Source organism: Stegodyphus dumicola, chromosome X2 (assembly GCF_044657685.1).
Source record: "Stegodyphus dumicola isolate Sdum_Otavi_A_Nest chromosome X2, ASM4465768v1".
NCBI lineage: Eukaryota > Metazoa > Arthropoda > Arachnida > Araneae > Eresidae > Stegodyphus > Stegodyphus dumicola.
In genome coordinates this window covers 50,832,887-50,848,234 of record NC_140781.1, presented here as the reverse complement: position 1 = coordinate 50,848,234, position 15,348 = coordinate 50,832,887, and the positions used below count along the sequence as shown (strand labels likewise).

Below are 15,348 nucleotides of genomic sequence, written 5' to 3'. Positions count from 1 at the left end.
AATGCTTATGGACCATATTATTATAAATATCCACCAATTTTAAATAATAAAAATCCACCAATTTTAAATAATAAAAAGCAAATATCGCACGTGTTTCACTTTTCGAATTTACAAATACTGTTCAGCTACGGTTTGCGTTACCCTCTTTTTCACCCTGTCAAAATACTTAAAGACTCGTCTAGCAGGCGTGAAGTTATTGAACCTTTCAGGTGTGAAAACTCTATTGGCTCTATTAAACTCTATTTTCTATTTTTCTAAATTTCAACTCTATTTTTCGGCGGATGCGCATGCTTTCTGGCATATCTAGGGTTCTCCACTTATATTGATAGCTAATATAGTCATGCGTATGTAGCATTGAAGAATTCAAGAAAACTTTCTTTTGTAAGTTGATTTACTTAAAATTGGAGTTTAAAGATATTGTTATTGTGATATTTTATTAAGAAATATTTTCTGTTGCAGTTATCAAGGTATATGAGTCAAAGAGGTAAATAAAATAATGAAACCCTTTATCCATACATCTTATTTGTTCAGGCTAGCGGTTGCCGTGTTAAAATAATGTTGTGCGTTGTTTGTAATAGCTTGATTCACTTGGAAAACGAACTTAAGACCTCTTTATCTATAAAGGAGGGCGATAGCTGCCCTTATGTCATGTTGTTGAGGAATTTAGCTTCCATATCCGTGGACCTGACTTCGAATCCCGATTTGTAAGTGTATATCTTCTCTGTGGCAAGGTGGTACTTAAAATTCTGTCCAGCCGAAATTCCTTTCGAGAGGCCGATAAAAGGGGAACCAGGAGGTTAGATCCATTTCCCAGGAATTCTGCTTCAAAACTGAGATGAGCAAATTCATACTGTCAACCTATAATTTGGCCAAAGTCTAGCCAACGACAAGTACAGCTCTTGCCTCTTGACCAGGATAAATTTCGTGGACTGAATCCGATGTTACTATCAGACAAGTGAGATAACTCGCAACAAACCAGAAGTGCGCTGTGCCATCGAAATTATGCTTTGTCCTAATATCTGCTTGAAAATTTCCAGAACCATATCTTGTCTCTTTCAGGGCAAAGCAAAAAATTTAGGGATTAAAAATATGAGTTTTTATACAGTTTTATATATCCACTTGAAATTCATAATGAGCTTTATTTACTATTCAGCAGGGGTGGACAAATAGTTTTAAACACGGGCCAATATGTTTTTTTAATGCATTATGCGGGCAGAGTCGTGACGATGCTTCGCGATACTCCTTATTTGTAACACGCGATGGGGGGAGAGAAACACCCCCGGTAGATATTTTAATAATTCATAACGAGCTAAGCAATTAGAAGGGGCGCATTCAGCCCACGAGCCGGCTTTTGTCCATCCCAGCTATACAATACAGTATACTTTAATACTGAAGTTATTGCACAGAAAACGAATTTTGTTTGGTAAAAAGAATTTGGTCGTAACGCACTAAACACTGCCTTAGAACATGTTTAAAAGCATCAGAATACTAAATCTTACTCACTAAAAGGTCATTGGTTCCTTTCCCCAGCTTAATGGCTTGGAAGGAATCTGGAGAAACCCAACTCTATGCAATTTGGATTAATTTCCGTTTATTTCTGCATTAGATCTCTGGTTGCCAAAATGGAGCTTTATGAGAATACTGAGGCTCTGTGTCTTAGCATCACTCATGTACTCTTTGGATTTGGTCCAGAATTTCTCTTGCATTTCTTTTCTTAACTGCTCAGTGGAGAATATTAAGAACTTATCCGTATAAATGCCAAGCGATGCATAAAGATTATGCATATGTTTAATATGAAATTTATTTTAAAATGCAGTAAAAAAACTGCTTTCTTTTAATAAGCCAAAAATGAATTACTATTCTAAAAAAGGATGTATTATTACAAAAAGAATTTTATGTCACCAACATGTGATTTTCAGGAGTTTTCATTTTATCTTAGTGATGATTTCTGAAGCGTAAATACGTATTTTTTACAGTTTTTGCATATAGCCATTAGAATTATCTAGCGTAGGTTTTTCACTTTTTTGGGTAACATGATACTATCGAATCGATGTTCACTCTCACTGCCTTATAGGTGTTGCAATTTAATATCGCATAAGATCTTTAACCTACCTTTTAAATTATGACAGCGCACTGCTTATTAACATAGCAAACTTAGAGATTAAAAATTTCTTAATAATATTATTACTGTTTATGCCATTAATGTAATTAATAAAAGGCATTTCTAATAATATTTTGTACTTTCCTTGCACTGTTTCTTGATATATTTTTTCTTTTAATTGTTATCGAAAACCGTTTTCAGCATGAAAAAGCTTTAAAGGTTTCATTTTGATAAAATAAAAGCTTAAATTTCTTGAGATTGCGATTAAATATGTAAACTCAGAGGGAACATTAACTTAAAAGGGCAAAAGCTCTTCAATAAAAATGTATAACTTACTGCAGTGGATTTCAAACTATAGGTCGCGACCCCAGTTTACAGTATGTGTGGATAAAAACCATAAAAAATCTGAATTGATGGTATATTAAGAGTCGCACTGCCCCAGTGCTTTAATACCACTGACTTATTGCATTTTATTCTGCTTATTATCTATGTACACAAATTATATGTGAATACAAATATGCAAACGTAAGACCTTTGAATGGGACTCAAAGCAATGACAATTTCTCTGAACGAAAAGGTAAACTGAACTACCGAAGCCAGAATGAAGTTTTTGCTTGAAAAGTTGATTGGTATAAGAATAATCCATTGATGTTACTATAAGTTAGAATAAGAGTCTATGACTGAGACTTGAAACATTAAGGTTTTAAGCACGTAATCTGACTAGATGCTTCATATAAAAAATTATGGCAAAACAAATTTCTTTAAATTCGAAATGACTTTTACATTATTATACGAAGCACCAGCATTTTCCCTGTATTTTCTGCTTAACGATGAGATTCTGATATCATGTCTTAAGTGACTGAGTGGTTTGACTTCAACCATACTGGGCGCGCCTTCCCCAATTTCTTACTATTTAAATACAAATTAAGGGGAAGAATTAACATTTTAAGCTCATTTTTTCCTTAATCCAAATGCATCTTTAAGAAATACTTCCCCTCCCCCTTTCAGAGTTCATAAGCATCTTTGTATGCATTAATATCATGAGCTCTACTACAATGTTGAAATTCTTCATTTTAAAACCCCGTGCCTTCGTAATAAGTAACCTTGAAATGGTGGAAGGACTGAAAATAATTGAAATATTATTTGAGGACAAAGCAGTGTTTAAAATGACCTTTTGCGGAGCTTCATTAGCAGCTAATAATCCAGATAATCACCTTTTTCCTTTTTTATTCACTTTTTCATTCCCTTCTTGTGCGTTGAAATGAGGTGATTTTTGTTGCTTGCACCATTTTTTTTAAAATTTTTAAATTAGTGTTATTAGCGAATTTTGAGAATTTAATCTGGGAAACGGGACAAACAATCCCGATGTGATGAACCCAGGAGTGTACACCCCTTCTTCTCGCTGTAAGCTGAAACTTCTAAGTGATTTTTACTTAAATCACCACCTGGCGCTAAGACTTATAGAGAATGATGCATGCTCACTTATAGAGAATGATGCATGTCAGTAATAAGGATTTAACGCCAAGACAGCGCCAAATATAGAGAATGAAAAAATAAGACATAAAAATATTTTGAACCTTAACAGGCATTGCTCGGAAGTCCGATAAGTATAAGGTTACATGTTTTGATAAATTATTTTTATTCTTGACAGAAATGGTGTAACTGGGAATCCTAGAGCACAATTAAAGCTCGATTAAGACAGTCCTGATGTGGATAACATAAAATTAAAAAAATCATAAACTTCTTTCGTCGAGCTCATACCATTCATATGTTGAGTTTGCAGGGTCACTGGTTTTTATCGATGCAGGAACAGGAAGAAATCCACAACATCCTCGCCGAGATTCCAACACTGAACCTCCCGATTGCTAGCCAGTTACACCCCGAAAGCAAGCGGTAAGGAGCGAGAAAATACCTTATAAGTTCAGAGCAATAAATTTCTCTTACATTAAACGCCACAAAATGTTAGCGAAACTCAATGGATAACTAAATACGAAAAAATTTAAATATAGTCGGTACAAGTCAGCGTTTCCCAAACTTTTCTCATCGCGGGACACTTTTTAAGTTCCGAAATTTTGAAGAAACACTAAGGTAAATTTGGGTTTTTAGTTATAATAGATGATAACATAGGTACATTAGATAAACGAAATAAATATTTTCCGATTTTTTATATCATACGTAGATACATTAGACAAACGAAATAAACGTTTTCCGATTTTTTATATCATACGTAGATACATTAGACAAACGAAATAAACATTTTCCGATTTTTTATATCATATGTGTAAAAGAAATGCTTTCCAGTTTTTAATTTCACAAAAAATAACACATAAAACTAATTAGATCAAAAAATAATATAAAAAAATTCAACGCTTTTAGTTTTCAATGACTTTTATGTGTTTCAGTTTTCGAATTACGAATTTATTTAATGGCGACACAATGTTAGAAAGCTGAATTCTTATATCAGATGTAGCATCAAGTCAATTTCTTATAGCTGGATTTTGTTGCAGCATAATGTGAAAAACATTCCTCTCACTATGTTGTCCCAAAAAGAAGTAAAATATAATAAAAATTGAATAAAATATAAGTAAAGTAAAATAACATAAAGGAAGATGGCAAAATTTACAGTCAGTATTGGTAAGTATTTTAATAATACTAATGGTTGAACTACTTTTCATCCTAGCTAACAAAAAAGTGAGCCAAATTTCAGGTAAAATTTAAAGGCTTTCTACAGGTAGAACACTGATTGCGAAATAATAAATGAAGTTTGACTTTTCTGAAATTTTTTGGAATTCTGTTTTTAAAAACGACAATACTTTAAACGTTAAAAAGTATTCTATTGGGCTTATTAGTTAGCATCAGTAAAAATTTTATTTTTACTTACCGATTTCTGAAAGAAGGTTTGATAAAAACAAGTGAAAATCCCAAAGGAAATTAACTTTTAAAATATTAACGTGAGACTGAAACACTTCTTTAGTTCTGAGGCAAGAAGAGAAATTCTAATTAAAATGCATTCTGCACGTGTTTCATTGGGAACGTAAGCCATTTGGTATCATACTACATTCAAAAATTTATTTCACATGGGATTTAAACGATTTTATTTTCTGTTTTCTCTTGATATTTCTTTAAATTATTTAATTTTATAAAAATCTCTTGATATTTCTTCAGTTTAGGATACGCTAGTATAGGCAATGCTTTTATTATTTTTTTTTCGTTGATTTCGTCGTCACTATAAATGAAAACTTGATTCCTTGACTGAACAATTTCCATCCCTTGCTTGATGAATGTTAGGCCCTCTGAGACGAATTCTCTGAGAATAATTTAACATAATTTCTGTCATCATTAGCTTTTTGAATTTTTATCTAGTAAATGAATTCCTTAAAAATCTGAAAAAACGGAAATCAGATGAAGATATGCCTAGGAAATATAGAGGGTGTGGTACAATCTCCCAAACTTTTCCTTCATCCGCACTTTAGGTCTTTTCCCATTTAATAATCAGAACCATGAAATTGACGCATAATAAGCTTTTTCGGCATATTTCATCACGATTCACAAATTTAAAAGTTAGATCTTTTTCCTTTGATTGCAGTTTTGTACATATAAAGTATGAGACTTAACTTTCGCCTGGCTTCGCAAGTGATGCATAATACCTTATTTGTGTTTTTCAGTGACCAAAATGTATTTAAAAAGAAAAAAATATATCTATGTTTTTTAATGATATCTTGTTTCTAGTTATGCTCTAATTTCTGACTGAACAAGAAAGGATATCTATATTAGCATTAGACATTCTCGAGTTCGTATCAATTGTTCTATAGAATTAAATTCAGAGTAACAGTTGCGTTAAGTTACAATTTTACTTATATCTTTGCCTTGTTATCTTCAGATTGTGCATTATGCATCATTACTTTTCGTCAGTAGAAGAGATTTCATGTGGAACCGAATCTATTATCTATGAAACTTTGCTACTTGGTGAGAATACTTTTTCACGGTTGATCATGGAAACGAACTTTGTAAAATCTAGCTAAATTTCACCCTAATCTGGCGATTACATAATTAAATCTGCATTGTTTCTGGGGAATCTTTGCTGTTAACTAAAATGAACTTCAAAAACTGGAGAAAGGTAAAATGTCAATGAAACTTACTGAAAAATAAAAAAGATATATATATATATATCCTAAACGTCTTGAAAAACTTTGCTTACTGGAACAAAAAAAAAAAAAAAAAAAAATCACAAATCGTCAGTTAGCAAGCTGATTCACTAATTTTACTCCAAAGCATGTTAGTCTCAAGGCATCATATATATCCTTAATAGTAAAAGTACGTTAAGATGAAGTAATGTGAAGCATGCGAGGATGAAAACAAAAGAAAAAAAGCTCTCCCTTATTTTTTAAGCCTAGAAAGCTTTTATTCTGTTATTCTTTCTTCTATTTGCCAGAAAATAACGGATAAAAAAACAGCACTGCCATTCCGATTAAAAATGCCAGAGATTTCATAACCTTAGCCATTTTAATCCAACGAGAACTTTTACTTATACTTGTGGAAAGCGTTACATGCTTGAATGAAATGTTGTTGAAATTCAAAGATTTCTCAGTAAAATAATGAAACTAAGCACTGCAGAATTTTTTTTACCCTGTTTAGTTATGTCACACATAACATATCATACATTCGATAAATAATGCAATTCAAAAGAAAGCATTGTCAAAAAATGTTCTAAGTGACATTCAGAAACACACACACACAAAAGTTTTGAAGTCGCTAAAACACAGTTTCCATTTTCTCGAGGAATCCTTCTGCTCTTCCAAAGATTGATAAATCGTGTGTTTGGAGTTGCATTTCTCTGACTCCTTGAGCAAATTTCGAATTCAAATAAAGTAGAAAAACCAGTTCAGACAATATGGTTGATAACCTGCTAAAATAAAGATACATTCCGAACTCCTTGCTCAGCCTGTGTGCTGGAGGGCTTCAAAAGAATTGCTCATGACAGGTTGATAAATTTGTTATTGATTATGACACTTTACTTTGGCAAGGAAGACCGGGTGTGGCAACCGATAAACTTAACCGTGACATTCTGAAGGTATGATTTTTTCAGAGGAAAGGAGGGTGTGTGATGACCGAATGTCCGGTTTTCTGTCAAGTTCAAAACTGTGGTAATATGGCTTAATGATTTTGACATCAGCCAGACAAATTAGTTGCTGATATTTCTCCTCCTATGCTACGTATTTACTAATTTTATGAAAAAAAAAACTGAACACTGGTGTGAATTATTAAAGGGTTAGGGTATTAGAGATGGAACTGTCGCGTAAATGATAGTAATAAAGATTCAATAAAAATTAAAAAGCATTTAACTCAGTGGTCTCAAACTGCGGCCCGTGGACAGCATGCTACCTCGAAGCAATTTTACATGGCTCACGAACATATTTCCCGTAAATTAATTAGCATTATTGTTACTAGAATTTAAAGAAAAAGTTTTTAAGAGTCCAATTGTATATTATTTCCATTACCATTTAAAAAAATGGGTAATGTTCCAGAAAAGAAGTAAATTAATTTACACATATAAATCTCATTCAAAGATCTGAAGATGGAAATTTGACTAAGGAATAATCGTTTTGAATGGAGGTTCATTTATTTGTGAACAGTTTATCTCTACAATTAAAAATTACTGAGTTTAAGAAAAGACTCAGACTGACTGATGACCATCCACATTTCGTGATGAAGGTAGTTTCTAGTATTTTTCTCCAGTAGTTATAAACATAATTCAAATCGAAACGCATGAGGTATTGTAGCTGAAAGTTGTAGTAAAAAATTTAGAAGTTTATAATTATTTACATAAAAATAAATGTATTTTTTCTTTATGCGTCAAATAAATATTTAGTAAATAAAAGAATGGGAATAGGTTATCATTATTTATTCTCAAGTTTTACTTAACTTAAAAAGTTTCAGTAATTTGTTTATTTTTAGTTTCAAGTTTAATGTGAATTATTTAGTTCAGCATATTAGAATTATTTGAAATAAATATCCGTAAATATCTCAGAAACTTTATTTTTAGCAATCAATACGTTTGAATTACAAAATGTCATTAACAGAAAATTCTTGCAGGTAACAACCTTTTTATTTCAGTACAGAAATTAAGCATAAAATGGAATTTTTTCCTTTGCGCCATTACTATTACTGTTTATATACGTTCTGATAAATATTTAGTGAATAAAATTTTTAATTTAGTTAAAAAATCGCTTTGTTAGAAAAAACTTTTCCTTTTGTTAAAAAAAATTCGGCTTGTCGGCTGCTTTCAGATCATGCTTTCGGTTCGATGGAATCTGAGTTTGAGACCAATAGTTTAACGAATGTGACCAGTCAGCAATTTAATATTTCATTTCACGGACGGATTGTACGAGAATTTACATTTGCATGTTAATAACATAATAAGGAAAATGTATTGAGAAATAAGTGAGAAAAATTCTGCATAAGTAATATTATCTTTGTAAATTAACATAGTTATGAAAGTTAATAAGATAAAGCTGAGAAAAATTAATTGATATTAGAGAATCAAATAGTAAAAGATATATTGTCTTTTAATTAGAGAGTTTTCTAGCATTATTTTACTAACTTTCGTAAATTGCTCATATTATTGATGAATCAGCATTTTTTTTTTTTGAATAAATCTGTAGCTTTGTATAAAAGACCTCAGTGCCTATTTTGTAATTTCTGAGAAATAGCGCATGCCATTAAAAATATTATCATAATAATTCTGTTTACTTAAATTCACTCATATTAGTCGCTCGAAAACGATCGTTCTTTAGAGCGTAGCAACGGAAGGCCATCAGACCTTTTAACTTATGATGAAACTCTTGATTTTGATGCAACTGATGCAAAAATCTCAAATTCGGACATTCTGAGTATTGAATCCTTTTTTTTTTTCAATAAGGTTGAATGATAATATTGTAGAATGTATAAAGAAAACACATAAACCAATATTATAAAGCGTAAATACCTTTACAAAGAAAGGCATATCATAGTTAGATAAATTTTTAGCCTCATTTCAAAGATAAAAAGAGAATTTTAATACTTTATAAGGTTTATCTTAATTTATCTTATCTAACAGTTAATTTTTAGCTAAAAGTTACTTTCCTGTCCTCTCTGATTTTCAGATTACAACTTCCGGCCAGAACGTATTTTCAGAATCGCGGTCAAATGCAAATGAGGAGAAGAAGTATTTAACTGTGAAGTTCTACTGACTTCGTTAGAGCCAGAGATTCTATGCAGCGCGCGTTAGCCTTTTGGCTATACTCTCTCTAAAGCTAATTTTACGATCGGCCGATCGGCCCTTGATAGCTTCGCCGTTAGTTAGCGTTAAGGGGCCAACTCTGTTAGAATTTTGCTAGCTTAGGCTATATCTTTTAGCTAAGCTTTATTTCTCAGTTTCCCGAGTTCAAGCCTGAGTGGAGACTTTATTGTAAACTCCAAGAAGGAGTCTTCTGTGAACTTTATTTGAAACAATAAAGGGTATTTAACCCTTCTCGAGTATCCGTTCTCTGTCTACTGAAATAAAGAAATTATTCGCTTACCTGTTCTTAAGGTACTTTAGCTGTAACATAAAAGATAGGAATCTTACAACTTGTTACGAAAAGATTTTTAATCTTTGATTTTTTTTTTTTTTAATTTTGTAAACGAAAATGATAAAACAAAGGATAGAATCCAATAGCGTTCATGATTTTATCGATTTCAAAATAAGCTGTATCATAAAATTGCGCAAAAGCTGTTATTAATCACAAACAAATTATGAAAAGAATAAAGCTAATTTTTTTTCTGTCGATGCCAAATTATTGGAAACAAATAAATGAAAATAGTTATCCTAACTCGGCAAAGTTTTCTATAACAAACCCTTACTTCCTTTCATTGTTTACACACTTCTATTTCCAAAAGAAAAGCCTTCATTTAAAAGCCTGTAGGGAAACATAAAGGACTTATTAATCTTATTCTTCAGATTTCAACTTCACACTTATGTCTTCTTTTACCGAAACATGTCTAGTAGAATGCCTAAGGGAAGTTATGAGTGACTTGCACTGGCGTGGTACTCTAAACAAAAGCATTGGAAAGGATTTTTTTACTTTTTACTTCTACTTTTGTTTATTTATTTATTTTTCTGATAAGGCAATTCTTATTATGGAATATATCGTCTGAAGTTACAGAATTGGGAGAGTCTGAATGCCTGTCACGAAAACGGCGTAATGATTGCCAGCATGAGCATTTGCAGTGGTTATAAAAATGTAACGAAAGACAGAAAAATCATACTGATATTAATAATAATGTTGGGAATTTTGCATAATGTAACATGAAAAGTCTGAAGAGAACGAAACTCTGCCGGAAAAATAAGATTACAGGGGCAAGTCTATTTAACATTGAGGTAAATAGCTGTATCACTAATTTGGCGAGATATTGCCAAGGTGGTGATGGTTTTGGAAGCAAATTTTTGTCGCTAAATTTAGTGAGAAATCGGCAAACGTCGCCAAACTTGGTGACTGTTTGGCGACATTTTGTACGTCTCTCTATAACTGTAATGGGTGCTGTAATTGAATAACCGTAATTAGTCCCTATATGTAGCTGCAACAATATCCGGCTCTTAGATGTAACTTTAACCGTATATGCTTTCCAGTAATTTCGAGAAATAGAGAGTATTGGAAACTCCTCAGAGGCTTGGGAGAAACTATATAGAAGAGAGCATTAGTTCTCAGTTTTAGGTCAGAGTCAACTTCGAAGTATAGCAATATCTCCTCGCGAGTTTGAGGCACTTTGCATTTGCGTTGTGTTTAACGTTCTTAGTAGTTTAAAGGGGTAACTACTGGTTGCGCTTTGTTATACTGAGAAGAGTTGTACGAGTATTTTTGTGTAAAATTCCAGAACTGTAAAGTGTTTCGTTTGACAAAATAAATTTAAGAAGCTATCATCTGTTCTGTGTGCATTAAGCAAAACCATACGCACGTAGCAATAACAATGAAACATACTGTTAGGTTACGGTTGCGTGAAAACGAATTTTCTGTACATTATATTAAAAACGTCTTTTATTAATTACAACAACCTTATAGATATTTTTTTAATTTATCATTTAGATATGTTGTAAATCACAATATAATACGATATCAGTTAAAACTCGAGCGATCTTAATCTTCCTTGACTCATTAATGGAGTTCAAATTATTAGCTGAGAAAAAAGAAGTTATAGTGAAGATTTAAAACATAATAACTGGTTAATTAACACAAGATACCTTACAGCAACTCATATTACTTCTACGAGAAATATGGATTAAGAATTGGTTTATAATTTAAAAACTGGATACTTTTACATTTTGCTAAAATTATTATCAAAAATACATAATGAAAACCAAAAAGACTGTCTATTAATACTATAAATAACTTGCTAACCTTTGAATATCGGATATCTATGTTGACATCGGTTCATAGAGAAAAAGCCTACACTACCTCCGTACATTGGGTTACCTTAAGTATCGCCCTCTCTTGGTGGTTCGGAAAAACTTTCAGCCTGTTTTTCTGTAAACAATAAGATTGTAGACTGTTGCAAAATAGCCTGCCTCTGCACCTAAGAATTGTGTTATTTAGAGCGAGAAAAAGCATAGCATCATTATTCTCTGACCAGTAAAAGGTGTCATGATATCACAAACAAAAAACATCTTGTATCTCTGAAATCGTGAATAGAAGCTATGACTAATCTGTAAAAGGATTTACTGCTTCTAGGATGCTTGGACTGTTTTTTGACTGATTATCTTTAAAAGGTTTTCCTTAAGAACAGTTCAAACGCATTTAATAAAGGAGAAGCTTACACGAAAACATTTCATTAAGCATTATCATCTTAACGGTTCGGTAACATATGAAAAGAAAACTCATTCTTTGTAACTCTAATAGTAAAAGAAAATTATGATAAAAAAAGGACCATCTATTTTGTGTGTAGTTTTCTAGCAATGCCTTATATTTTAATAGGAAATACATTCATAAGTAAAAAAAGGAGCTACAGCAGTATGTACGAAAATGTTTTAGCAATAGTTCTCAAATGAATGCTAAATGTAATTCATGCTGATTTTCTACAAAGTGGCTTCTTCCATCTCAACAGGAAACGTCGAGAACAATATGCAATTTACGAATAAAAACAACATGTTTCACTAAACCTAGCATAATATATCAACATTTCTTTAAGAAGGTCTTATTACTCTTTTACGGTATTATGCTCGAAAATTCCTTGCTACGCAATTGCGATTATTATGGACACAATGCTTTAGCTCGAAGTATTTAACTGAGTTATAAAGATCACATCGCAATAATTGCTGTAGCTGTAATCTTAAGATTTTGTATGTAAAATTATAAAGTATAAACATTAATGGGATAGCAACATATGTTAGATACGAAATTTATCATTGCTGCTTATATTACATGCGAAAAGATATAGCCAATCATTACAAGGGTTTATACCAATTAAATAACCAATATTTCTGTCATTTCTTGCCGATCTCCTTTGTGGGGAAAAAAGGGGGAGGCAAAAACCACAAGGATCATAACATTTGGAAACAAGAGCTACTTTACCTGAGCAGTTAAGAATCACTTAACGTCATCGCAGCTCATGATTTTGACCGTAACAGTACATTCTTTTAAGCTTTTCAAACTTTCATGATGAGAAGAGTTGAGCTTATGGGCTGAAAATTGTTTTCCAATAGGCAGTTTTGCGAGCACACGTTTCACTTAATCTAATTCTGCTCTCGTTCAAAATCGAGCTAACGACATACCGTATAACAGCAGTAGTAACCATAGCAACCTCCCATCTGCGAGCCCGCCTTGCTCAAGGAACTTTTGTGTCCACCTAGCGGCGTAAAGTATTTAATGGATTTCTCAAGCGTAGGGCTGAAAGCGGTCCCCAGCTTTTTTGATATCGAATAGTAAGAAGTAATGAGATCTACGAGACTGGATAATTAAACTTCATAATGCGATTAATGCAATCACTAATTTGTTAGAGAAAAACACTTCCTCTATTAAATTAGTTTGGAATTTAGTTCTTTATTCGTATGGTGATGAGTGCATCCAATCCATAGGCAATGAGTATGTAATCAACATTAAAAAGGGTTGAAAAATCCCATAAACATTCCTAAGATTATTGTAAAACTGTAAATGTTAGTTACATGAATATTTAATTATTTTTTATATCTAAATTTGCCCAGCTGGAGACGATTATATGAATGTTGATGTAAATAAAGAAATTGAACTCAGATAAATAAAGAATTTGAAAACCTTGATCCTTTTGAAGCATCTAAATATTTTTCGAAATCAAAAGCTCCAAAGAAAGATTATAACAAATAGTTGCTATAATTCTAACTTATAATTACCAAAATGCCTAGATCAAACAGTAAAAGGCAAGTTTAAGAATTAATGAACTGAATTTGGTTTTGATCTAGGGAAAGGTTTCTATCGATGGGCCACTTTCACAAAATGATCCTTAAAATCGTCAAATTTGGTAAATATTACTTTCCAAACTATACATATCTAGAAATAGACGCTACAGTTATGAAATGTTCAGTAAATATTAGAAAAATAAAAGTAGATGCCACTGGCCCAGTGAAGAAAACCGGTCGCCTTCACTGAGCCGGAGGGTTTTTTAGAATGAGCTGGTAGCTATTTTCTTATTAATACCGTATAATCTTAATGTAAGTCAATAAAATTATTAAAATTATTTTGAGCATGATTCGTAAATATAAAATGCTAGTTAGAAACTAACACAGACCACTGAAATACATTGAAACATATTAATAGCTTCGCATTATTTACAAGGAATCAGGAGTTGCATTTTTTACGTAGTTTAGTCTTTATAATCATAAAATAGGCCTGATGTGAGAATCTACGAAATAACATTGAATTTCGTTTATTAGAAATAATTTAAAATGAAAATGAGAATTTGAGGGTAGTTTACAGTTAGGCTTGTATAAGAAGAACAATAACCATAACTTGAAAATTTTCAAATAGCATAAAATAATTATTAAACCTACTATTAATATTAGACCATAAATCGTACACAAATTACTGCATCAAATATTCGTTTTTGATAAGTTCAGTTGCATTTTTCGCAAAATTTATTTTGATCCCTTTTCTGACCCCAGGACAAGCTGGAAGCGGTTTTGATTCTGTTCCACTGGTAGTTGCAACAGATTTTCTCCCTGGAGTCTGCATGTCATGTGACAGTCCACTAGTAGAAACAGTTAGACTTGTGTCAGGAACTTCTAAACAAGAACATCATTCGTTTCAGTTTTCACTGCTGCAACAAAATGAGATCTTGAAATACCTCACTCGCCAAACCCCTCTTTTAGCAAAACCATTCATTGCCGTCCCTACTGTTGCTGCTTGTCCATTAGGTAGATTAAAATTAGAGTAATAGCTTATAACAAAGTAAATTAGATAATTATCTAATTATAGATTTAATTACTCCTGATAGCGTTTTGTTAAATCAGATACAGAGACATTTTATTCTTCAGCTTGAAAAAGTTACAAAATATTAGCCTCGATATGGTTTCTATGGTTAGGCCATCAGCCCATTCATAGCAACGCAGGCTGGCTCATTGAAGGCAACTAGCAGTCTGTATGTAATACGTCCGTGATTTCGGTTATAACAAAGTAAACAATCATTGTTAATATAGCCAAATAACGCTGAATTAACACAGTTTTAAATGTTATCAGTAACAATTAAAAGACTATTAACGTCTCATTCATATCTATATTTTCTTTATATTGATAAATTAGAAAATCACAAAAATCTCACCTTCTTGTAAAGCAACCTTATTTGAGCATGAATCAAACCTCAGTCAATATGGTGGTTTTCAAGCTTCATGTACTAAACAGTCAACAAGTAGTGCCTAGTGTAAATAACTGGGAAATGTTGTAGGTGGCTCAAAGGAGCCAGCCCTTTCCTTTAACTGCAGAGAATATCTTCACATTAATACCTTCCAGCTTGTTGTAACTACACTTTATTCATCATCACTTTTAAATGTCTCATCTTGTAAAAGTTATTACTTCCAGTTTATGAACTGCATCGAGCTTTGCTAACTTGGCCTTTTTACATTTCTTTTCGCTAAATGTATTTTTTGCTCAAATTAAAATTGAAAATCTAAGGCTTGATTGTAGTTATACTTATTGCTTTATTTCCCGTTCCGTTGCCTGTCGTTTAAACAATCACAATAAACAATTTTACAGATTTAAAATAAACAT

The 15,348-nt window shown here is 32.1% G+C and overlaps 1 protein-coding gene across 2 annotated transcripts in view; it reads right to left on the bottom strand.

Moving 5' to 3' along the window:
- The window catches only part of LOC118186581 (BCL2/adenovirus E1B 19 kDa protein-interacting protein 2-like), a 107,475-nt gene that overhangs the window by 61,452 nt on the left and 30,675 nt on the right, over positions 1-15,348 (bottom strand). Inside the window, exon 1 of one of the 2 annotated variants that reach the window (XM_035356690.2) lies at positions 12,685-12,855. The exons of the other annotated variant lie outside the window; for it this stretch is intronic. The gene's annotated coding sequence lies outside the window, so the exon portion shown is untranslated. Of the gene's footprint in view, positions 1-12,684; positions 12,856-15,348 lie in introns of those variants that run through there. 2 annotated transcript variants of the gene reach the window in all.